The 25,871-nt window shown below is 40.5% G+C and overlaps 1 protein-coding gene and 1 long non-coding RNA gene across 3 annotated transcripts in view; one reads left to right on the forward strand and one right to left on the reverse strand.

Moving 5' to 3' along the window:
- The window catches only part of FRY (FRY microtubule binding protein), a 449,099-nt gene that overhangs the window by 421,288 nt on the left and 1,940 nt on the right, over window positions 1-25,871 (reverse strand). The gene's annotated exons all lie outside the window — the stretch shown is intronic.
- On the forward strand, window positions 115-17,566 carry LOC118980614 (uncharacterized). Its single transcript, XR_005065146.1, has 3 exons — window positions 115-126; window positions 3,042-3,048; window positions 17,394-17,566. It is a non-coding gene; the product is annotated as an uncharacterized LOC118980614 (long non-coding RNA).

Raw genomic sequence — 25,871 nt, forward strand, 5'->3', positions numbered from 1 at the left:
CAGCAAATGGGGAAAAGGAAGTGAAAAAAATGAGGCTGCCTTTGCTGAAAAAAGATTTTATTTAGCTCAGGTGATGCTCAGAGGATACCATATTATATTTATCGCTTAATCTTCAAAGGACTTAAAGTAGCTAATAATATAAGCAAAAAAGCCTGTGGGACAGATACATTATGGCAAGAGTAGAACAACAAGGGTCCAAGTAATAAGGAATTTGAGGACAGGAAGAAACCACTTTCTCTGGAAAACCACAAGTAAGGAGGACTATTGTTTCTTTATTTTAATTTTATTTATTTTTAGAGAGAGGAGAAAGGAGGGAGAAAAAGAGGGAGAGAAACATGGATGTGTAAGAGATACACTGATTGCCTCTCACACGCCCCCAATGAGGGACCTGTTCTGCAAGCCAGGCATGTGCCCCAACTGGTAATTGAATATGCAACCTTTCAATTCACAGGCCGGCACTCTTTCAAATGAGCCACACCATCCAGGGCAAGACTTTGGTTTCTTAAGAAATCATTTAGCCCTGGCTGGTGTGGCTCGGTGGACTGAGCGCTGGCCTGTGAAGCAAAGGTCGCTGGTCTGATGATTCCTGGTCAGAGTTGTGGGCCAGGTCCCTGATTGGGGATGTGGGAGAGGCATCCAATCGATGCTTCTCTTGCACATTGATGTTTTTCTCTCTCTTTCTCCCTCCCTTAAACCTCTCTAATAAATAAATAAAAGCCTTCTTAAAAATGAAAACAATTTTTTTAGCTTTGTGTATAGTACTGATAACTTAGGCAGACCTCACAGTTAAGCTAGACAGGCACAAAATTCATTCATTCATTCACTTACTCATTCACACATCCATCCATTCATTCCTGGGATGCACAGTTTATACCTTCAAAAGGCTTACAGCCTGGGCAGAGAGGGTGATCATATCAACAGATACATACAAATTAAACCCCATGATAGCACAATGTGCAAAGACCTTTGAAACAGAAGGTGGCATGTAACTAAATTACCTGGGGTAGAAGTGTAAGGGACAGTTTGAGAGACAAGGTGGCATTTGAGTTATATTGAGACATTTCAATTCAGACATTTCACTCAATTGAAACAGATTATGACAGTCAGAGAAAAGCAAAGTGGGAAGATGAAGACTCCTGTGTGAAGACCCCATCAATGATGGAATATCAGGGCCCCACAGCAGTCAGGGGTTGGGTAGAGCTGGAGCACAAATAAAAGGGACAGGGCAGGAATGAAGCCTTCCATCTGAGCCTGAGGCCAGGCTGAGAGGACTCCCAGGTCTTCAACACTATACTCAAGAGTGCTGGAGTGATTCTGAAAGCAGAGTTGCTCAAACGCAAGAGAGGCACTGTGAGAAAGAAAATGCAGGTGCTACAGAATATATCCACAGAAAATCTAGCAGTGAATGAGAGAACTACTTTGACAATAAACTTCTCGATTGGCTACCATTTTTATCCTACTACACAGGGAAAATCAAGAGTATACAGGGTGACTAAGTTACTCATCTAGACCCACACACTGCTAATGGAAGATGGGAGAGTTGGGCACAGTTCTGGGTAGCACATAGCATTTTCCTTTGCTATGTAAAGGAAATCACACTGTAATCTGTGATTATTGGATATTTCAGGAGGATGAATAAACAAAAAAATTAGCTCTTCTATTCAAATAACAATTATGGTAAAAAATGACAGAAGTATGAAAAAATAAATTAATAAGGAAAGTATAGATATATTTCTTTATATAATATAGATGATATCCTCCTGAAAATTGTGTCAAGTTTTTGTAAAACAAATTATTTTAAATGCATTATATAACAGAGTTTGTTAATTCATAGTACAGGTAATTTGTATTCTTAATAGTGACACTCTGGTCACCCTTTTTATTTATAATTATCTTTTATTTTTTAATTAATATTTATTATACATTTTACCATAACTATTGAGCCCCCTTACACTCTCCTCTACCCTGCAATCCCCACACTGTTGTCCATGTCCATAAGTCCTATTTTCTTTTTGCCCAAGCCCTCCACCCCCAACCACCCCCTCCCCTAGACCTGTCAGCCTGCTCTCTATTGTTCTGCCTTCATTTTACTTGTTATTTCAGTTTGTTTAATAGATCCCACATATGAGTGAAATCATATGGTATTTCTCTTTCTCTGACTGGCTTATTTCACTTAGCATAATGTTCTCCAGGTCCATCCGTGCTGTCACAAAGGGGAAATTTTTACAGCCAAGTAATAGTCCATTAAGTAAATGTCCTATAGTTGTTTTAGCCACTCTTACTGATGGACACTTTGGCTGCTTCTATATTTTGCGATTGTAAATAATGCTTCAATGAACATAGGGGTGCTTATGTTCTTTCAATTTAGTGTTTTGGGTTCCTTCGGGTATATTCACAGCAGTGGGATTGCTGGGACAAGAGGCAGATCCATTTTTAACATTTTGAGGTATCTTCATACTGCTTTCCACTGTTGCTGCACCAGTCAGCCTCCCCACCAAAGCAAAAATATTCCCATCTCCATATCCTCACCAGCCCTTGTTTGTTGGTTTCTTGATGATATCCATTCTGACAGGTGAGAGGGGATATCTCACTGTGATGTAATTTGCATTTCTCTGATGATTAGTGACAGTGATCATCTTTTCATATGTTTATTGGCCATCTGAATAGACTCTCTCCTGAGAAGTGTCTATTCCAGTCCTTCTGCATATTTTTTACATCAGATTTTTTTTGGTACTGAGTTTTATAAGCACTTTGTAAATTTTGTATATTAGCCCCTTATCAGATGTATTGACAAATACGTTCTCCTATTCAGTGGGTTGTCTTTTTATTTCATTGTTTCTTTTGCTGTGCGAAAATTTTATAGTTTGATATAGTACCATTTGTTTGTTTTTCTTTTGTTTTCCTTGCCTGAGAAGATATACATAAGGTAAAATATAGCTATGAGCAATGTCCGAGATTTTATTGCCTAGGTTTCTTTCTATCACTTTTAAGGTTTCATGTCTAACATTGAAGTCTTTGATTCACTTTTAATTCATTACAAGAATGGATGTGTGGTTTCTGAAGGTGGTTTCATTTTTCTGCACGTATCTCCAATTTTCCCAAACCAATTACTGAGTAAATTATCTTTACCCATAGTATCTGTTTGCTTCCTCTGTTGAATATTAATTGAGCATAAAGGTATGGGTTTGTTTCTGGGCTCTTTGTTGTGTTCCATTGATCTATGTGTCTGTTTTTATGCCACTAACATGCTGACTTGATTACTATGGCCTTATAGTACAGTTTGGTATTAAGTAGCATGATTCCTCCAACTTTGGTCTTCTTTCTCAGGATCACTGTTGCTATGTGGGGCCTTTTGGGGTTCTATATAAATTTTTCAAATATGTTCTAGTTCTGTGAACTATGTCATTGGTGTCTTTATAGGAATCATGTTGAATCTACAGACTGCTCTGGGTAGCATGGACATTTTAACGATGTTATTCTTCCTATTCATGAACTTGTTATGTGCTTCCACTTATTTGTACCTTCTTTGATTTCTTCAATGTCTTATAATTTTCTGAGCAAAGGTCTTTTGCATCCTTGGTTAGATTTACTCATAGGTATTTTATTGTTTTTGAAGCAGTTACAAATGAGACTGTTTTCTTAATTTCCCTTTCTGATAGTTCAGTATTGCCATATAAAAATGCAACTGATTTCTGAATATTAATTTTGTATCCTGCTACTTTGCTGAATTTATGTATCTGTTCTAGTAGCTTCTTGGTGGAATATTTAGGGTTCTCTATGAACAGTACCATGTTATCTGCAAATAAAGACAGTTTTACTTCTTCCCTTCCAATTTGGATGTCTTCTGTCTCTCCTTGTCTGACCGCTATGGTTAGGACTTCCAGCACTATGCTGAATGAGAGAGGTGAAAGGGGACATCCCTGACTTGTTGCAAGTCTTAAGAGGAACGCTGGTATTTTTTGCATGTTGAGATTGTTGTTGGTGGTGGGTTTCTCATATAAAGCCTTGGTTATGTTTAGGTATATTCCTTCTATTCCCACTTTGCTGAGGGTGTTTATCATCAAAGGTTGCTGAATTTTATCAAGTGCTCTTTCTGCATCTATTGATACGATCGTGTGGTTTTTATCCTTCATTTTGTTTATGTGGTATACCACATCTAGTGATTTGCAAATGTTGTACCAAACTTGCATTTCCCGAATAAATTCCACTTGAGCATGGTGTATGATCTTTTGATGTATTACTGTATTCAGTTTCCTAATATTTTGTTGAAGATTTTAGCATCTATGTTCATCAGGGATATTGGTCTATAACTTTATTTTTGTAGCATCTTTTTGTGGTTTTCAAGTTAGGCTAATGCTGGCCTTGTTTAAAGATCACGGGAGTCTTCCATCCTCTTGAATTTTCTGTAATAGTTTGAAAGCAGAGGAATTAGTTTTCTCCAAATGTCTGGTAAAATCCTCCTGCAAAACGGTCTTGTCCGGGGCTTTTGTTTGTTGGGAGGTTTTTAATTGTTGCTTTAATTTCACTACATATAATCTGTCTGTTCAGATTCTCTAATTCTTCCTGATTTAGTTTTGGAAGATTGTTGTTTTTAGGAATTTACCCATTTCATCCAGACTGTCCAATTTGTTGGCATATAGCTGTTTATAATATGTTCCAACAATCCTTTGTATTTGGTGCCAGTTGTAATTTGTCTTCTTTTATTTCTGATTCTATTTATTTGGGCCCTTTCTCTCCTTTCCTTGATGAACCTGGTTAAAGGTTTGTCAATCTTCTTTATCTTTTCAGTGTACTTTATCTAATTCAATGCATGAATTTGCTGATATTTTGCACCCCTTTTTTAGACTTTATTTCATTTATTTCTGCTGTGATCTTTATTATTTCCTTCCTTGTAGTCACTTTAGGCTTTGTTGTTCTTTTTCATCTGTAAGTGTATAGTAAGATTGTTTATTCGAGCTCTTTCTCTCTCTCTCTCTCTTTACTTTTTTTTTCAGACAAGTCTGTACTACTATGAATTCCCTTCTTAGGATTGCTTTCCCCATGTCCACAGATTTTGGGCTGTTGTGTTCTCATTTTTATTCATTTCAAAGTATATATGCTTTCTTTCTTGATCTCGTTGTTGATCCATTCATTGTTTAATAACATATATTTAGCTTTCATGTCTTGGTGTATTTATCAGTTTTCTTCTTGTAAAGATTTCTAGTTTCATAGCATTGTGGTTTGAGAAGATGCTTGATTTAATTTCAATCTTCTTAAATTTGTTGAGACTAGTTTTGTGTCCTAACAGGTGATCTATCCTAGAAAATGTTCCATGTGCTCTTGAAAAGAACGTATATTCTATTATTTTGGGATGAACTTCTTTGTATCAATAAAACCCATTTCAATCTAGTGTGTCGTGTAAGGCCACTCTCTCCTTGTTAATTTTCTGTGTGGTAGATCTATCCATTGCAGTCATTGGAGTGTTAAAACCCCCTACTATGACTTAATTCTGTTGATTTCTCCCTTTATGTCCATCATGATTTGCTTTACATATTTAGGTGCTCCTATGTTGGGTGCATAGATATTTGCTAAGGTTACATCACTTGTTGTATTGTTACCTTTATCATTATATGGTGTCCTTGTTTGTTTTTTTTAAATATTTATTTATTTATCTTTAGAGGGGAAGGGAAGGAGAGAGGAAGAGAAACATCAATGTATGGTTGCTTCTCGTGCATCCCTTGCTGGGAACTGGCCCCTGCCGGGAACTGACCTGCAACCCAGGCATGTGCCCTGACTGGGAATCGAACCGCGATCGTCTGGTTCGCAGGCCTGTGTCCAATCGACTGAGCTACACCAGCCAGGGCCTTGTTTGTTTTTTATGATAGCCTTGGTTTTAAAGTCTATTTTTTTAGATGTAAGTACTGCTGCCCCAGCTGTTTTTTTCTTTCCATTTGCATGAAATATGTTTTTCCATCCTTTTAATTTTAGGCTGTGTGTATTTTTTGTTTGAGGTGGATCTCTTGGAGAAAGCATATATATGGGTCTTATTTTCTTATCCATTCAGCTCCCCTATGTGTTTTGATTGGAGCATTTAAGACTTTCAGTTGATTATTGATAGATATGCATTTATTGCCATTTTATTTTTAAAATATTTTCCTGTTTTTTTTTTTTCTTTTTCTATTTCTCTTCCTCCTCCTTCTTCTTAAAGCAAGCCCCTTAACATGTGTTGCAAACTGGTTTGATGTTAACAAACTCCTTTGGTTTTTTCTTGTTTGGGAAGCAATTTATTTCTCCTTCAATTAAAAAGTAATAACTTTGCCGGGTAAAGTTGGCCTGGTTGTAGGCCTTTGGTTTTCATCACCTTGAATATTTCATGCCAATCCATTCTGGACTGAAATATTTCTGTTGAGAAATCAGATGACAGTATAATTTAAGCTCTCTTATAGATAACTAACTGCTCTTCTCTTGCAGCTCTTAAGATTCTCTCCTTGTCCTGAAGCTTTACCATTTTAATTATGATGTGTCTTGGGGTGGCTCTCTTTGGGTTCATCCTGTTTGGGACTCTCTGTGCTTCCTGGACTTGTATGTCTTTTTCGTTCACCAGGTTTAGGGAAGTTTTTGGTCATTATTTCTTCAAACAGATTCTCAACCCCTTGCTAACTCTCTTCTCTTGCTGGTATTCCTGTCATGCAGATGTCATTATGCTTCATGTTGTCCCAAGGTCCCTTAAACTATCCTCATTTTTTAAATTCTTTTTTCTCTTTGCTGCTCTGCTTGGGTGTTTTTTCCTAACTTGTCTTCCAAATCACTGATCCAATCTACTGCTTCATTTTACCTACTATTTATTTCTTCCAGTGTGTTATTTTGGATATTGTATTCTTTGTCTCTGACAAGATTTTGGATATTGTACTTTTTAATGCTTTTTCTGTCATTTTTCATGCTGTTGAGTTTCTTTATCATCATTTTAAATTCTATATCTGAAAAATTGCTTGCCACCATTTCATCTAGTTCTTATGGAGAATTCTCTTATTCTTCCATTTGGGTCCAGGTGTTTTGTTTTGTTTTGTTTTGTTTTGTCTTCCTACTTTGGCTGCCTCTTTGTTTTTTGTATTAGATAGATCTGCCAAGATTCTGGTGCAGACCTATATCACATGCTGCCTACCTATATCACATGCTGCCTGTGACTGGCTCTGGGGAACCAAGCTATGAGCAATTCACACTTTTTGGCTCCCTATGTTGGGCCTGTACTGTGCAGAAAGAACTAGGCTGCATACCAAGACTGGCTTTTAACAGAACCAGGTGAACTAAAGTCTCAAAGCTCCCAGAGATATGCCTTCATGCTTAGGCTTAATCACTGTAATAACTCCACCTATTCTCCTCAGCAGCCTGGACTAGGCTCCACAGGGTGTAGAGTATGAGGGACTCCTGTGGGTGGGGCTATTGCTTCCCCCCAGGTTGATGTTGCAGGGAGTGTAGTGCTATGCCCTAGACAGATGGCTTCTGCAGTATGGGGAGTGACTCAGCACAGGGATCCTGGTGGCTGACCCTTTAGTTCTCTCCCCAGAGCCACCAATCCCAGACTCTCCATGTGGCTCTAGTTCACTCTGCTCTCCCTCTACCAGAACCTAGGGTGAGTGGCTGTAAATGAAATTTTGTGCATGGGCCCTTTAAGAGGCTCTCTATGTCTCTAGCTGTCTCTTCCTGGTGGACAGAAACCCTAGTCAAGAAATCTTAGCTGGTGCAGATGCTGAAAAGGCTTTCAAAGAACAGGGACATTTAATGTAAAATCAAAGTTATTTATGTTGAATAAATGCCAAAAGTTCTAGATTCTGTTCATTTCTCTGTATATCCAGTAGGATCTGCTGTTCATACGAGGCTGTGGATGGTTGAGTTTTGTTTGTGGAAATCAAGGAAAGAGGTTGAACCTCGTAGCACAGAGTATAGTCAACGTAAGATCAGAGAAAAATCCATACATCATGTAAAACAACAAATAGTCAAACCATTAGTAGAAGCAGGAACTTAAGCACAAGGAAACACGTACCTGAAAAGTTACTAGAAATCTTGGGTTTGGGCCTGGGGCTTGCTACAGGAATTGGCATGAAATCTTGATACACTTTTATTTAAATTTTAAGGACAAAAGTGCTCCCTGGTGACATCTGGGTTCTATGACATTCTATTATCTTCTTTGCCATCTACCAACTTTAAAACAAACAAAAACCCTTGTGCATTTTGAAACTCTTGTGCTTAGAATTGACATTTTTTAATATATTTTATTGATTGTGCTATTACAGTGTCCCATTCCCCCCGCGCCTTTATTCCCCTCCTCCCTGTACACTCCCTCCCACCCGCATTCCCCCACTTTAGTTCATGCCCATGGGTCACACATATAAGTTCTTTGGCTTCTACATTTTCCATACTGTTCTTACCCTCCCCCTGTCTATTTTCTACCTATCATTTATGCTACTTATTCTCTGTACCTTTTCCCCTTCCTCCACCTCCCACTCCCCTATTGATAACTCTCCATGTGATCTCCATTTCTGTGGCACTGTTCCTATTCTAGTGGTTTGCTTAGTTCCTTTTTGTTTTTGTTTGGGTTCAGTTGTTAACAACTGTGAGTTTGTTGTCATTTTACTGTTCATATTTTTATCTTCTTTTTCTTAGATAAGTCCCTTTAACATTTCCTATAATAAGGGTTTGGTGATGATAAACTCCTTTAACTTGACCTCATCTGGGAAGCACTTTATCTGCCCTTCCATTCTAAATAAAAGCCTTGCTGGATAGAGTAATCTTGGATGTAGGTCCTTGCCTTTCATGACTTTGAATACTTCTTTCCAGCCCCTTCTTACCCGCAAGGTCTCTTTTGAGAAACAAGCTGCTTATATTTCAAAAAAAAAAAAAAAAAAGGAGTGTCTTATGGGCACTCCTTTGTAGGTAAACTGTCTCCTTTTCTCTTGCTGCTTTTAAGATTGTCTCCTTCTCTTTAATCTTGGGTAATGTAATTATGATGTGCCTTGGTGTGTTCCCCCTTGAGTCCAACTTCTTTGGGACTCTCTGGGCTTCCTGGACTTCCTAGAAGTCTATTTCCTTTGCCAGATTGGGGAAGTTATCTTTTATTATTTGTTCAAATAAGTTTTCCACTTGTTGCTCTTCCTCTTCTCCTTCTGGTACCCCATGGTTTGCATGTTAGAGAGCTTAAAATTTTCCCAGAGGTTCTTAAGTCTCTCCTCATTTTTTTTAAATTCTTGTTTCTTCATTCTGTTCTGGTTGAATGTTTCTTTCTTCCTCTGGTTCACACCATTGATTTGAGTCCTGTTTTTTTCCCCATCACTCTTTATTCCCTTTACATTTTCCTATATTTCACTTAGCATACCCTTCATTTTTTTCATCTAATTTGCAACCATATTCAACCAATTCTGTGAGCATCCTGATTACCAGTGTTTTGAACTCTCCATCTGNTGTGCCTTGGTGTGTTCCCCCTTGAGTCCAACTTCTTTGGGACTCTCTGGGCTTCCTGGACTTCCTGGAAGTCTATTTCCTTTGCCAGATTGGGGAAATTATCTTTTATTATTTGTTCAAATAAGTTTTCCACTTGTTGCTCTTCCTCTTCTCCTTCTGGTGCCCCATGGTTTGCATGTTAGAGAGCTTAAAATTTTCCCAGAGGTTCTTAAGTCTCTCCTCATTTTTTTTGAATTCTTGTTTCTTCATTCTGTTCTGGTTGAATGTTTCTTTCTTCCTCTGGTTCACACCATTGATTTGAGTCCTGTTTTTTTCCCCATCACTCTTTATTCCCTTTACATTTTCCTATATTTCACTTAGCATACCCTTCATTTTTTTCATCTAATTTGCAACCATATTCAACCAATTCTGTGAGCATCCTGATTACCAGTGTTTTGAACTCTCCATCTGATAGGTTGTCTGTTTCTTCATCATTTAGTTGTACTTCTTCTGGAGCTTTGATCTGTTCTTTCATTTGGGCAATTTTTTAAAAAAATTTAGGTGCAGCTGTTACATAGTAAGGGGCAGAGCCTATGTATTTCCAGGGTGGGACAACCCACTTGGCTGTTTAGTGGTGCTGTCTGTGGGGGAGGGGTCTGATAGGGAACAATGCCCCTTGTTCTGCTCTCTGTCAGTTTTCAGTTACTTCCCTGCTACTCACAATCAGATTGGACCCTTCTGGTGCTGATTCCCAGGTGGGTGGGCTTGTATACATTCTAGCACCCTGTTGGTCTCTCCAACAAACACTTCTGTGAGGCTGGGAGTTTCTCCCACTGCTGCCTCAACCCCCACTGGTGTTTTAAATTAGAGATTTGAGGCTTTATTTCCCATGCTGGGACCCTGGGTTGTGCAGTCTGTCTTGCTCCCCAGTTGTTACTCCCAGTTTATCTGCTTGTGAATGTGGGACCAAGTCTGCAATCCTCTGCTTTGCGGGGTCTGCCAGCCACGGCTTTGCCCACCCTGGTCCCCCGGCTGCTGGTCTGCCGTGTGTCCTCCCTGCCCGGCTGCCTGTCTCCGCCCCTCCTACCAGTCTGGATGAATGTTTCTTTAACTCCTTGGTTGTTGGATTTCCATACAGTTTGATTTTCTGTCAGTTCTGGTTGTTTTTTGTTTTTAAATTTGTTGTTGTCCTTCTTTTGGTTGTGCGAGGAGTTACAGTGTGTCTACCTACACCTCCATCTTGGCTGGAAGTTGACATTTAAAAAAATTAACTTTCATTTGAGCTGGTCTAGAATCCATTTCCCAAAGCAATGATTATTTATTACACATCCATTTAGATGTATATATAGAAGTTTCTATTAGACAATTGTTTAAAATGAAGGTCACACAAAACAATAGGGTAACCTAATTTCAGGGAGTAAATTGGGCCCTGAAAATTATGTCAAAGTGCTGTATTTCCTCCAAATGAGCAAAACATTCACTTCGCAATGACAGATGCAGGGACAGAGCTGCTCCACAAGCATACTTAGGCCAAGACTACTGTCGACCCTCATTGCTCTCTTAATTGGAAACTTATTAATGAATTTTTAAATTGGGGATTTGGTTATAACCTATATGGAAAAGAAAGATAAACTTTTTTGCTCAATTACTAAAATGTATGGTAGTAAAGCTGATTTAGAATTATACTTTTCTGAACATGAGAATAGAATGAACTTAAGAGGTTAGTTAGTAAAGGAGCACTTGAAATTGAGAAGTTGTAAAATCTTACCCTGTCTCAAATTTCCTTTCTTAACATTGAACAAATTATTTTCCATGAGCCTCAGTTTGATCACTGTCATATGGGAACAGTAAAAATCTTAGTCTGCGAGGGCAATGAAAATTCAGCAGACCTTTACCTTTAAAGAAACCTATCCCCAATCTTTTAACCCAAAAGAAAAAGTTGCTGTAAGGTCCAGATTTTCCCCCGGATCAGGTATTTCTGAGGAAAGGCATATTTTCTTGAACTAAAATTAAACTGAAATTCCCTTTCTCTCACTTAATCATTTTAACTAGAGAAATAGATTGTTTTATCTCTTATAGACAGAGTAAGAAATAAACTCAGCTGAGATGTTGATACCATGCACCTAACTAGACTCACCACCAGGTGAGTATCTCACCAACTGTCACTGGTATGTGGAGGTTGAACACACATAGGCTGGTGCATGGACGACTTGCCTCTGGGACTCCTATGAAGAGCTGTGGATGTCATTTTCTCCTCACTTTCTAAGTGCAAAAAAAATGAGCCTAAGATTCTTAAAGTAGGTCTCTGTGATGCTCTCATGAAGTTAGACTGGGGAACAAGAGACCCTGGATGTAAGCTGACTATGCAGGCCTTATTTATTGTAAAATAAGAGCATTGAATTAGATAATCTCTAAGATTTTTTCCACATTCATAATTTAATGATTCTCTGATTCTGTGTTGTACTCATTGTTAAGTGACTTATTTCCTGGTTTGGGTTCTTAAGCGGCACAACCACCATGCACTTTTTAAAGTTTGAGCTCTGAGAAAACACTGTATCTCTAGGACTCAAAGGCAAGATTCATAGTGAGGAGATAGTTACTTAATACCAGAAAAAAAAAACAACCCAATTAAAAAGTGAGCAGAAGATCTGAATAGACACTTCTCCAAAGAGAGATGGCCAGTGGACGTATGAAAAAAATGTTCAGCATCACTAATAACCAGAGAGATGCAAATCAAAATCACAATGAGATACCACCTCACACTCATCAGAATGTCTATGATGAATAAATCAGCAAACAACAAGTGTTGGAGAGGATGTGGAAAAAAGGGAAACCTTATGCACTGTTGGTGGGAATGCAGATTGGTGCAACTGCTATGGAAAACAGTGTGAAGGTTATTCAAAAAATTAAAATGGGATTGACTTGTGACTCAGTGATTCCACATCTAGGAATATACCTGAAGAAACCTAAAACACTTATTCAAAGAATGTACGCACCTCTATGCTCACTGCATCATTAATGGATAAAAATGCTATGTGCTACATTTATACAATAGAATAGTATTCATCTATAAAAAAGAATGAAATCTTACCTTTTGTGATAGCATGGATGGACCTAGAAGGTATTATGCTAAGTGAATAAGTCAGTCAGAGAAAGCAAATACCATGTGATTTTACTTACATGTGGAATCTAATGAACAAAATAAACAAACAAAATGGAAACTGACTCACAGATACATAGAACAGACTGACAGCTGTGAGAGGAGAGAGGGGTTAGGGGTCTGGGTGGAAAATGTGAAGGGATTAAGAAGTACAAATTGGTGGTTATAGAATAGCCACAGGGATGTGGACTGCAGCATGGAGAATATAGTCAGTAATCTTGAGATAAATCTTGAGGTATGGAGCTGAGTAGGTGTTTAGGGCAGCAAGGGCGGGACCACTGTGTGGAGTGTGTGGGGTTTTTTGGACCACTTTGCTGTACACCTGAGGCTGGTACAGAATGGTAGTATGTATGAATTGTGGTTGAAATTTTTTTAATAAAAAAATTAAAACAAAGAAGTAAACTCTTGAAAAAAATGTCATAGGTTCTCTAAGGTGCCTCCTTGATTAAATCATTGACAATGAAATAGCTGACTTACATCCAGAATTGGCAAGGTCTAAGCTTGATAAATCTGTATGACTTCAAATGGGTATACTTCTCCCTAGTTTCCCAATAATGAAATTAAAATATTTTGAAAATGAGATATACTTCTCACCTCATTACTCCACTTCAGATGAAATTTATGGCATTTCAAGGTTTATAACTTATTTTAGGTCCTAAACTGCAATATTTTATAATGCCACATTTCAACAGATGTTACATGGTGTTCCATTCAGTAATGAGTAGCATACAGCAATGTGTGCATTAAGACTTTAATGGCAGAGTTTGGTAGATTAGGGGCTTATCGACCACTCCTCCACATACTCTCATTCATGGAGGGGTGGAACTCTGTATTCTGTGCGCAAATTTTATATATATTAACCTATTGTATGGTGTTGGTTAATCCCAAATACCTATGCAGTACTTTAAAGGAGCAAAACCATAAATACACAACTCTATTGTAGCTTCTGAAAGTATGGTGGGTTTTGAATAAATTTTTCCATTTCCTTCCATATATTATATTTTCAAACATAATTACAGCAATACGTAACAGAAACCCTCCACTTTCTATTCGACCCTGTGTTAACTCATCATTACTTTCAATGTCTGGAAACTAAGAGAACCTTTCAAAGAAGGAGACATGACTGATCAAATAATGACTGATCACACTCATGCTGCCCTGTCTCCTAACCACCCAGGTGATATTTAGGAAGTGTTCCCATTTCCACAGGTAAGCACCAAACCCAGCTGCATCTCTGCAAGTCATCTATTCCCATCCCTATCAGCAACATTTAAAAAATAAAAACCACTCTATATATTCTCTGCTGTGGAGGTGAGTGAGTATGTAGATACCCATTGTGTATTTTGTTTTTGCTTGTTTATTTTTATTTTCAATTTTTTTTTAGTTCCCTCTGTGGAGCACATCAGACAAATTCCTGATGGGTTTCCTCAGCGGTCCCTCACTTCCTACCTCACCTCCATTGATGCCGATTTTAGGCGTTCTTCAAAAGCTATTCGTCCAACTGCTTCTCTTTTCTTATTCATCCATATTTGTGCACATGGCCATGTTTGGTATGTAATTAGAGGCTGGTTTATTTCCAATAAAATAGCTTCTATCATTACAGAGATTAGTTAAACACACAGATTCCAGTAATCTGCTTTCTGCTGAGGAAGGACTGAATGGCACAGATACACAGGGAACAGCAAAGTCCTTTGCAATTTAGCAGAAACTAAGACAACATGCAAGGCCCTAGCTTTGGGATGTCTATAATCTTCCAAAACAGCCATAGGCCTTTATTTAAGTAGTTATGTAGTGGTTTATGGCATCTTTATTAAAAGTGAGTATATTTTGCCAATATTCCTCTTGAGAAGTTGCTCAACTACTGTTTATATTGGAGGGATGTGATTCGATATGAAAGAAAATAAGTAGTTAATGTTTATCCTATTTCTCAGGAATGCAGTTTCTGTACAGCATTAAGTATCACACATGATATTCACTAACTTCTACTCATTAAAATCGTCTATATTTTACATTAGTTGTACTGTTGGAGAGTTGTGTTTTTTTTTTTTAAGAATGTAAAATGTCTACCATTCATCCAATTGGCTGCCTCTAAGAATTACTGTGGTTCAGTCAGCTAGGGCTGATACAACAAGTTACCACAAACTAGGTGTTTGGAGGACCTCCAAAACAATGAAATTCCTATCTGAAGGGTGGGCCCCTTATAATACTGGCTTCTAGGAACCCATCTGTTATTAGTGTACCAGCTGGTGTGGTTGAAAGAGGCTGCATTTGGCTTCAGTGAATTTTTCTGAAGACTCAACGCATTTGCCCATTTCACAATGGGTGATTTATGAGTGCACTGGCCCACATCGTGCTTAGGGTTCAGCAATTTTTGACCAAGAATGGCACAACCCCCATGCCTCACCCTACCTATTCACCTAATCTCCCTGCAAGTGACTTTTTTTTTTTGTTTCCCTGGATGTAAAAAGTCCTCAAAGCAAAACATTTTGTCTATGTGAAAGAGGTATAACAAAAAACAGCAGACACACTAAAAGGCATCAAAATCCACAGGGTCAAAAACTGGGGGAGGGGGATAACAGGGCAAAGAAAGGAAGGGTTACCAAGGAACATGTATAAAGGACCCCTGGACAAAGACAACGGGGAGGGTGGGCAAGAATAAGGGGGCGGGGATTGAGACAACTGTAATTGAACAACAATGAAAGAATTAATAAAAAATAAAAGAACTGTTATGAGCAGTGGAAAAAACATCTTGATAGGTATATTGCATCAAATGGAGTATACTTTGAGGGTGACTTAAGTTTAAATATGTAAGAATAAATATTATTAATAAATAAATTCTGGGGTTTGGGGGGTTCCCCATCCTTCTTGTACATCTTACGGTTCTGGAGGCTGGGAAGTCTAAGACCAAGGTCCAGGCTGATTCAATGTCTGGTGCGAGCTTTCCTCCTGGTTTGTAGATAGCCATTTTTCTGGCTGTGTCTTCACATGGCAGAGCAACAAACCAAACCTCTGGTATCTCCTCGTATAAGGGCACTCATCCTGTGAATGAGGGATCCATCCTCACGGTGTAAGTGTCTCCCCAAGTCCTCACCTCCAAATACCATCCAGCTTGGGATAATGACTTTAATATGAATCTTGAGGGTGACACAAACATTTGTGCTTGTTCTGGGAGTTTCCCCACCTCCCAGCCCATTGTTGCCACTTAAAAAACTGGTCAAGAGGTAGCAGAAAGAGCCCTAGTGGTTCTGAGCAGGCATCAGAGCAACCTAGAGATGAGTGAGCTGGACCGCTGCACTCTGCCAGTCTGTCTTGGAAGATTATGAATGGATACCAGGGGGGAGTCTGTACATAAGGGAACTCAAATCCAGTCACTACTAGGAAAGAAAACAAAGGTTCTCCTCCTGCCCAAGAACGCACTGATCTTTGAGACTGGAGGTGCCTGGTGTGTGTGGGACTGGAAGATGAGGGGCAGGGAGCGGCCCTGCCACAAATAGCTGTCTCCTGCTTCCTACATGTGAAACATGAAATAGTTTAAGAAAAACTTCAATCTTTGAGGGTCTTTTCTAGTTCCTTTAAGTCAATAATTCTCAACCAGGCATGAGACAAATGTCATATGTATGTAGGGAAAATTTTCACAATGCAGTTAGAAACCTAGCCCCAGCCTAGACTTACTAAAACCTCCAGTGCCAGTACCTGTGGACTCTGAGGAAGCCCCTCCAATAATTCTGTATTTGCACAGTTGATTAAAAGCAAATATTGACAGGACAAATCTGAGGAAGGTAAGGAAGAGATCCTGGTCACAAAACTGGAGCCTGGCTCCCTTGACCAAATCAAAATTACACCTAAACTACAGAACAACCATCATTTAGAATTGCCTGAAATCCAGCTGAATGGAAATCCTGCAGATTTAAAGAAGCAACCACATCGAGACTGCAGCTGCTAACCACACTGGGCCCTGTGTTCAGGAACTCAAGGATGGTCCAGTTCCATTTCACCAGCAAAGACCTAGAACCCCACAGAGACCTACCTCTACCACGACATGCGCCACAGCTCTGTGGGCTGCGTGGACTTCCCCTGCACACTGCCCTGTGAAGTGTCCGTGCTTATGCTCCAGTACTCCACTGGAGAAGGTCTTCATGGACCTCATCCCCTACAACCAGAAAGGCTTCCTCACTGGTCTCCAGTAAACTTTCATCAACTACAAGCAAGTTCAGCATCAAATGCTGGAGCAGCAGAGACAGAGGGATAGCATGCACCCCCACTCCCTCTGCTGCCCCGGGCTGGGGCCCATTCTGGAGGACCAGGGAAGGTCCTCGAAGAAACTGCTCCAACTCTGAGCCTCAGGGCAACTATGGAGGCCTCTGAGGCAGCAAGGCAGCCCAACCCCAGGGTCTTCCTCAAGCACTGGCCAAAGCCCTCCCAGAGTAGCTCCCCAAACACCCGCTCCTGGACCTATCCAGCCCCAGAACCCTGGGGCAACCACTGACTTCGGAGCTTCCTCTTCAAGCCACTGCTGCTCCAGACCAGGGTTCCCCTGCCACAGACTTCCCTTCACTACCTCTAGCCCCCAGGGGCTTCTACATTGCTGCCCTCACCTCATCAGGGCCTCTGCAATTTGGAGGAAGTCAGGGTGAGTGGATTCCAGACCCTAAGCTCAATAGCATCTGACCTTGCAGTGGAGTCCGCGGATGCAGGAGGGGGGCCCCAGCTGGGTAGTTACACTCTATTTTTTTTTGTCAAAACTCATAGAACTATATAGCAAAGAAGGTAAAATTGTCTGTATAAATTTTAAAATAAAATTTTATAAAGAACTTAAAAGCCTGATGGTGGAAAAGCACTATCAGGTTGAGAACAGCCCTTGCAAAGACCTGGAGTGGGAAGTGGTTGTTCTGGGAGTTTCTTCACCTCCCACCAGTCACCAACCACTGGCCAGGTATAGGGGCCATGGCCGGCAGGAGCCTCTAGCCTGGGACCCTGGTGAGCATGTAGCACTGACCTCCCATTACTCTGGACTCAATCAGGGCGCAACCAGCAGACCCCTATGCCAAGTTGGGACTTGGCACCTGCCCAGATTCTACAAAGCAGTGAAGAAGTACATGCATGTTGCATTATACTGACGCGATCAGAGAAGTCCTTGAAAACAGGTGGCACAAGTATTAGTGGAATCTGTGCATTGCCCCCCCACTCATGTTGTCTGCCTTCCATAAACAGGGCTGGGTGATGATGGTGGTCACACCTACGTGGGAACAGCCTGGTCCCCCACGAGCAGTGGTGGTGATGAAGTCAGTGCATCCAGACCCCACCGAGGGGTCACTCCCTTTCCTCCTTGGCACCAGTCCCAGGACTTCAGACCCAAGGAACCACTAGTACCGAAAGGACTTTCAACCTCTGCTGTCCCTACTCCCAGCGCAAGGAGAAAACAAAGCTGGCTGGGGAAGGGCAGAGACCCCTCAGCACAGTGTGCTTCACCAAGGCCAGGCCAAGCCAGGCCTGGGAGCTGGATGTCATGCCCAGAGTGGGGAGCCCTGGGCAGGGGCACCCCTCACTGCAGCCTCCCTTCCCCTCCCTCCTCCTCCCTCTCTTCACCTACTCTCCTCCTTCTCCTCCTCCTTCATTTCTTCTTTCCCTTTCCTCCTCCCTCTTTCCTCTCCTTTTTCTTCTTCCTAGTTCCCATAGTTTAGGTCTTTTATATTACTTAAATTTTTGAATAAAAAAAAACAGATGGATATAATTCAGCTATTTTTTTCAACTTTTCAAAGGTGTACAGTGAAAAGTCTTCATCCCAGAAAAATATCAAATTCCCAAATTGAGCAACGTTCTATAAAATACCTGACCTGTCCTCAAAACTGTCAAGATCATCCAAACCAAGGAAAGCCTTAGAAACTCTCACAGTGGAAGGAGCCCAGGGAGACATGAGATATGGATCCTGGAGCACAAAAAGGACATTTGGGGAAAAACTAAGGACATCTGAATCAAGATGGACTTCAGTCAAAAATCTACCAAAGCTGGTTCATTAATTGTAAAAAAGGTACCAAACTCACCTGAGATGTTAATAAGGGAAACTGGGGTGGGCTTTGTGGGAAATCTATCTTTGCAATTTCTCTGTAAATCTGAATGTTAATGAAGTTTATTTTAAAAACAAATACTGAAGCCCTGGCTGGTGTAGTTCAGTGGATTGAGCGTGGGCCTGCGAACCACATGATCGCGATTTGATTCCCAATCAGGGCACATGCCTGGGTTGTGGGCCAGTTCCCAGCAGGGGATGCACGAGAGGCAATCATACATTGATATTTCTCTCCCTTTCTCCTTCCCTTCCCCTCTAAAGATAAAGGAATAAAATCTTTAAAAATAATAATAATAAATAAAAACAAATACTGATAAATTAATATTCCCTTAGTCATACGGGAGTTTGAAAATCTCAAAAGAATGGAAACCCTTCCTGAGTTGGGCCCTTGGGGAGGGAGATTCAACGTCCGACGCTTTCCCATGTAGCTGTTTGTTAGAGGGGGAAGGAAAGAGAAACAACAATGAAAAGTAACAAACCTCCAGCAAGGAAACCCAGAGAAGGAGAGGAAGAGAACTAAGGTCCCCAGAGACTTTCCTGTAGGCAGACTCACTGCCAATCAGGGCTTCTGTGCCAGACGACAGGGTGTCAGTGTTGCCCTTAGCTAGCACATCAGGGAGCTTAACTACTAGTTGCCACAGAAGATCGAATGACAAAATTGATGTGCCCTGCTCGTCTAGTGAGAAATTAAACACTGTGCATTGATGTCTTTAGCACCCTCAGCCCTTGCAGTGTTTTCACCCCCCAAAATTCAGCATTATAATTTTGATGAATAGATGTCATCTTTCTCAAGGATATTTTCCATTTACCCTTGGGCACCTACTTTGATACTTCAAAACTAAGGAATGTTTCTTTAAATTGTATCTTTCCTGCCCATAATTACCCCCCAAAGCCACCCAGTATTGGTTATCCATGAAGACGACTTTAGTCTTTCTGAAGTATTGGGGTGGCGGAGGGGTGTGTTAGCTGATAGTTGAGTAGTGCCGCTGGGGCTTCTGACTGCAGGACGAAAGTCCGCACCGCCACGTGGTCTCTCCACCTCTAAACATGCTCTCAACTCCCAGCTTGTTCAGAGGTGCGTCTGACAATCAGCTGCTCAACAAAACGTGAACTCATGCCCCACTTAGGATGGCAAGGTTTTAAAATGGTGACTGAAAAAAACTCTCTCCACCTTGTGATGAGAGTTTTACATGTATGTCACCTCAAAAGGGCTACCCATTTAATCTCATTTTGTAACCCCCTCTCCCCAAATCTATGTTTTTCTAGATTTTAAAGAAAAGTTTGAGGTATTCTAATTAAATTTTGAAGGCCAATATCCTTTACGCAGTCTTAAAATATATGATGCAAAAGAATGTTACGATATGGTCATTTCTTATATAACTGAGTAACCAAATGGCCATTTCCCCGTAAATATTTGTTAAAATATTTATTTTTACATTTTTTTATTTTACATTATTTATACAGACTTAAAATGTTTAAAAGAATCACCAAACTATATGGAGCAAATATAAAATTACGTATGTAATATTTCCTTAGTCTAGTTATGAATGCATATTAAGAGCATTTTTTTTAAGAATGGGGCAGGGGGAAGGGTGTGGGGTCTCTCAGACTGATAAAGCTATTACATTTCGTACAGATCAACAAATGGAAGTGAATTGCTTTAATACAGGAAGTGCTTAAGCCACTTTTATTGAACTCCTGAATTCAGAACCCTGTATTTTTTTTTATGACAGGAGAAAAGCCTGAAGTTGAGATACAAATCGGATACCTTTTGCTTATGCTGAGCTCACTCTCAGTCTCTGTACAAAGGTAAAAATCCTTGCTTACAAATCATGCATATAAACATCACAGTATTAGCATTTTACATTTTTGTTTTCTTTCAAGGTAACTAGGTTACCACTGATATCCTCCAAGTTTGCTTTTGTTTCTTTTTAGAAAACAAAGCAAAGCAAGAACAAAAACTCCATCCCCCTGAATAAGCTTGTCCAATAAATAAATTTGATTATTTAAGTAAACAGGCTACCTCAATTTTTGTTGCATATTTTTGAGTAAGAAAAGGCATGTTTTAAACCAGTATGTTAAATATTGAGCTTCAAAAGTTTTTGATGTCTAACACTGAAAATATTTTAAAAAGATTAATTTTGAGTGAATTCATTTACAATTTCACATGTCAGCTATTTTTCTTTTCTTTTTTAACTAATTATTTACTTATTTGAGAGAGAAAGAAATATCAATTTGTTGCTCCACTGATTTATGCACTTACTCATTGACTGTTGCATGTGCCCTGACCAGGGTTTGAACCTACAACACTGGTGTCTTGGGGACACTCTAACCAACTGAGATTCCCGGCCAGAGCCCCTAAGCTATTTTTAAAAATCACCAGTGCAAACCAATTACCTTCCTATTCCAAGTTTTAGTTCAGAGAAAAGCTTAAGGGCTGAATTTCCAAAAGCAAGGCCTTCAAAAGACAAAAGTAGGCAAAAATATTAAACAAATCAAGGCTGCAAGTGTATAAAACACAGGCATTGGTGCTTCTAGTAGCAAACAATTTTCAAAGGCTTTACATGACAATACTCTCAAGTCTTATGATGCATGTTAAGAAAACTACATAGAAATTTACATTACAAAGAAGAGTTTCCATGTTATCCGTTTATATGAGAAAATTAAAATGAAATAGTCTTTCCTGGCATTTCATCATATAAAATTTATGTTAGCAGAGGGTCTGCTTAGCAAAACTTAGGATAGCTTTCCATTTGTGAAGATTTGCAAAAGCATCACAACTACGCCCACTACCCACCCATTAAAAGAAAGAGTACTAAATTATGAAAACAAAACCTCTACTGGCACCAACGACTAAGAAAACATTGTTGAATCTGGTCCATCATTTCACAGTCTCACCTTATCTCATTTGAGTTTAACACAACCTGTGAAACTGGTTTGAGACATCAAGGCACTTACCCCAGGTTCTACTTTTAGTAAGATGGGGATCAGAACTTGAACCCCATGGTGAGAAAGCTACTCACCTGGTGACATTCATTGGCTGAAACCATTTAATGAGGGGAGAGTGTCCACATCTTGCCTCCAAGGCTTCTTAGCTTGGCCCCTAAGCATGGCTGCTCTGGAAGTGGCCTAGGAACAACCAGGCTGGAATGGGGCCCGCAGAGTGGTTGTTACATCTTATCCTCACATATCTTCACCTTGCCCATTTCAGTACCTTGCAAGTACCTACCACATGCAAATCCCTGTGGTGGGTGTTGTGGGAATCTCAGGTGCATGAAACATAGTTCCTGTTATCACAAAGTAGAACCACCAAGCCCATGCATAGCCTGTGACAACTAAACACCATCCAAGAGGCTCTCTTGTCACAGCACATCTTTAAGGAGGCCCTGACCAAACTTTTCTATGTCCCTGTAGGTCCATGCTGAAGTGTCATCAGTGTAGTCTTCAGCAGGCCTGGTTCTGGAATGGGAGAATTCTAACAGAGAACAGGACAGTAGAGGAGGTATGCTTAATTCCAGTGTCTTCCACTGTGCCTGTGACAAGTAGGTGCTCAAGAGGCAACTGGAACCAAACTGTTGTCTTCACAGCCTCCTGGTCACCCTAAGGGAGGCAGTATGCTATTGTTGTAATGATGACCTGTGTTTTCAGTAAAAATCAGCACATGAGAAAAACAAACAAAAGAAGCGGTTTCATTTAGAAATGTCTGAAATCTGCCTAATTATAAATATAATTATTTTAAATAGCATTTTTTAGATTGTGGATTTGAAAAAAAATGCCTTGTGAAGAGAATTCAGTCAAAACGAGAATCAAGATGAACCTCCGCACTGCATATCCACCATGTGAGTTCTGGCCAAAGCCCCCTGCTCCTCCCGGCTCTGAGCAGCCCTTGCCACGCTGTCCTCTGACTGCACAGCAAGGAAGTCCACGTGGCTGCCTGTTTCCTCAGAGCAGATGGCTCCTTGCTTTTCACAACAGATGACTGTAAAATCAGTAGGGTATTTTAAGAACTGGATTATTGAATATACAACTTGCTTGCTTCAGAGTGCTGAAAGAATAGCCCAGTGTCCCTGGCACCTGAGCCATGCTTTCTTCCAGGTGTAGATGATGCTCATTGTCACCCAATGTGCCTGTAACTATGGTGTGTGTTAGGACTGCTTCTCTCTCTTTCCTTTGCTTTCTGTGGCCAGGCTGCGCCCACTGCTATGGAGCTGCTGCAAGTCTTTCAGGAGGAGGGGAAACCAGGCTGCTGCCCGCTGCAGACAGAGTGTTACTGTTAACACCAGGCCTGAGAGACCTGAGGCTGGGGCACTGCACAGCTCAAACTAGCATCCAGTTGTTGGGATTTCTTCAATGGAATAAAAAGTGTTGGGTTTCAATGTTTTTGTAAAAGTATGGTTTTTAAGTATATCGGTTATATTTTTAAGATTCATTGTTGTCAGTATGGTGATCCTTCATTCCTGTATCCAAAAGGTATTTGTTGAGTTGCACAACAGGCAAGCACCCTGACAGGAAAATTCCCATCAGCCTGGATCTGATGCTGTCTTACCCTCTGCTCTCCACCAAAATCTAGAATAGTTCTAGGCTATAATCCCAACACACTTTTCAATGAATGAACTGCACCATGACAAGGGATACCTGCGCTTTCCCACCAAGAGTTCTTGTAATGATGAAAGTCAATATAAATACCTTCGCCTTTGACAGTCTCTATCTGCCATCTAGCTCTTACCTGGAGCTACAATCAGAGAGACCCTACAGGGTGGACACAGCTGCACAGCAAATTAGTTAATAAACTACCAGATGTTGACTGAATACCTACTATGTACAAATTCCCCCTCCTAAACAGTTGGGCCTTTCCAGGACATGTAAGATATAGTCCATGTTTTCAAAGAGTTTCTATACAAACAAAAACTTAACAGTTACACCAGAATGGCAAAGTGGCCACTGAATCCATGTACAATCTAAGACAATTGAACACAATCCTAGGTAGGATTCTTTGTTACAGTTTTATACAGCACTGAGGCCAAGGAGGTGCTGGCATAATAGAGAAAGAACTCCAAGAGGATGGAGGTGGACGATTGGGTGGCTGTAGAAGTCAGAAAACTTGAACTGGCCCTTAAAGGTGAGGTAGAAAATGGGAGGTCACAGTAAGAATGCAGGAATGCATGTGCACGCATGTTGTGTGTGGTGACTAAGAATAGCACAAATAGAGTCTGGAAGAAGGCAGAGCATACAAACTATGCCAAGAGTTAATTCAGTTTTGCACAATTTGAGTAAATAAATATTTATTGAGCAGAAACTATGTGCCAGGTATGGTACAGGTACTAGGGATATGATGGTTTACAAGACTGATATGGTCCCTGGTTCACTGGTTGGTAAGAAATACAAACAGACGATTACAATATAGTCTGGGTGTTATGAGAAGGACACAGAATGGACCTAGCCCAGATGTGGAGGTAAAAACTTCCTAGAAGAAGGAATGCTGAGCTGACACCTGAAGCCAAGGTAGGAATTAGAGAGGCAAAGCTCTGCAGGTGGGGTGTATAGCACCTGCCCTAGAAGAGCACACGTTGGGCCATCGGGATCTGAAGCTGGCTGAATTTATGAGGATGTGAGGGGAAGGTGTGCTAACAGATGGGGCTAGGGACGGAAGCGGTGGCAGATTATACAGTCTCTTGTACTTTGCATTATACAGTCTGAACTTTATTCTAAGAACAGTGGCAACCACTGAAGAATACTAAGTAAGGGAAAGAAGCAAACTAGTTTGTGTTTTGGATGTGTAAATATCCTCAGGGTGCAATGGCCCTTAAAGGAAAAACGTGAGATAAGAACAGAAGGGTGCTATGTGGCTGGATTCTTGAAGGTCTATTCCTAACACAGTTCAGGACAGAATGAATATTTCATGAATGAGTGAATGAGTGAGTGAGTAAATGAATGAATTGATCAACTCATCAGTCATTCAACACGGGACTGAAAATATGAGATATGAGGTGCAGGTTGAAGTTGTCTGTGTGCATGTGAGGGTCCAGACAAATGCATACTGGAACACTGACGTGTCCTCCAGGCTCGAATCTCTTCAGACAAATCATAATGTTAGGTAGCAGACAGCAAACAAAGGCAGGGAGGAGGAGGGAGACATGTCTCATCCACTAACTCAGCTGTCCTGAGCCTGGCCTAGTAATCTTGCCAGGTGTTACAACATCACAGGAAATACCAGGCTAACACGGGAGGAGGGCAGTGCTTGAAATCCTATGCATGGTTTCCACTATCTGGGAAAGAAGGCCTTTGAAACTGCTTTTATCCCAAGGCCTGAAAGGCAGGAAAGGGCTCACAGTGCCCAAAGGAAGAAGCCCATTAACACCTTTGGGTATTCATGCCCCTGCCCCACCGAAAGTTGGCACCACCTTTCCCTGTCAATCAGTATGTAACTTCTTCACCCCCATCCTGCCAAGTATATATGTCTTCAGAACAAAGGGCTCCCTCTCAGCTCTCTCTCTGGCTGCCTGGCCTCTGGTTATCCCTGCTCTTGCCACTCCTGAACTTGTCTTTCTACTTGACCTCAGCAAGGCCTATTCTCTTCCATGAGAACATATCACCAACAAACCCTGTTTGCAGGCTAATACACTTGCATATCTGTAATTCTTTACTGCATCGGCAAGAAGAACTGAATGTCTGGGAGCTTCTCCTGCAACAGTAACGACAGACAACAAAATGGGGTGTACCATACCTGAGGGAAGCAGCTTCAGTGCTGTAGTACCACAACCCAGGTCTGAGGCCTAGTTTTGTCAGTTATTAATTTTGAGTTGCAATTTAATTTCTCTGACCCTCAAGTCCAATTACATAGCAGTATAAAATGGGAAATGAGAATCTACCCACATTTCCATTTACAGTTAATTTTTAGGATTTGAGCCCAGTGGGATTTCTAAGTCATCCACTATAAAAAGAAATTCATGCAACCTGCCTGACAATGGAGTCAGGCTTAGCTGAAGGAAAGAATCAAGCAGCCAGTAGTATTCAAACTCTCAGCAGGTGACTCTCAAGTTTGTCAACTGGAGACCCTAGCAGAGAGGCTGGGAGAAAGATGGTAAGAGCCATTTCCTGTTGCTGTTCCCAAGGAAAGGACAGGGGGTCAGAAATAAGCAGAAATAAATAATGTGCTTGTAGGCAATAGGCATCAATGAGGTGACTTAGAAAACACACACAGCCATTTAGGGACACTGTCTAAACTAAAACTCA

The sequence above is a fragment of the Sturnira hondurensis genome, unplaced genomic scaffold (genome assembly GCF_014824575.4).
Source record: "Sturnira hondurensis isolate 20B ecotype Veracruz unplaced genomic scaffold, ASM1482457v3 Scaffold0022910, whole genome shotgun sequence".
Lineage (NCBI taxonomy): Eukaryota > Metazoa > Chordata > Mammalia > Chiroptera > Phyllostomidae > Sturnira > Sturnira hondurensis.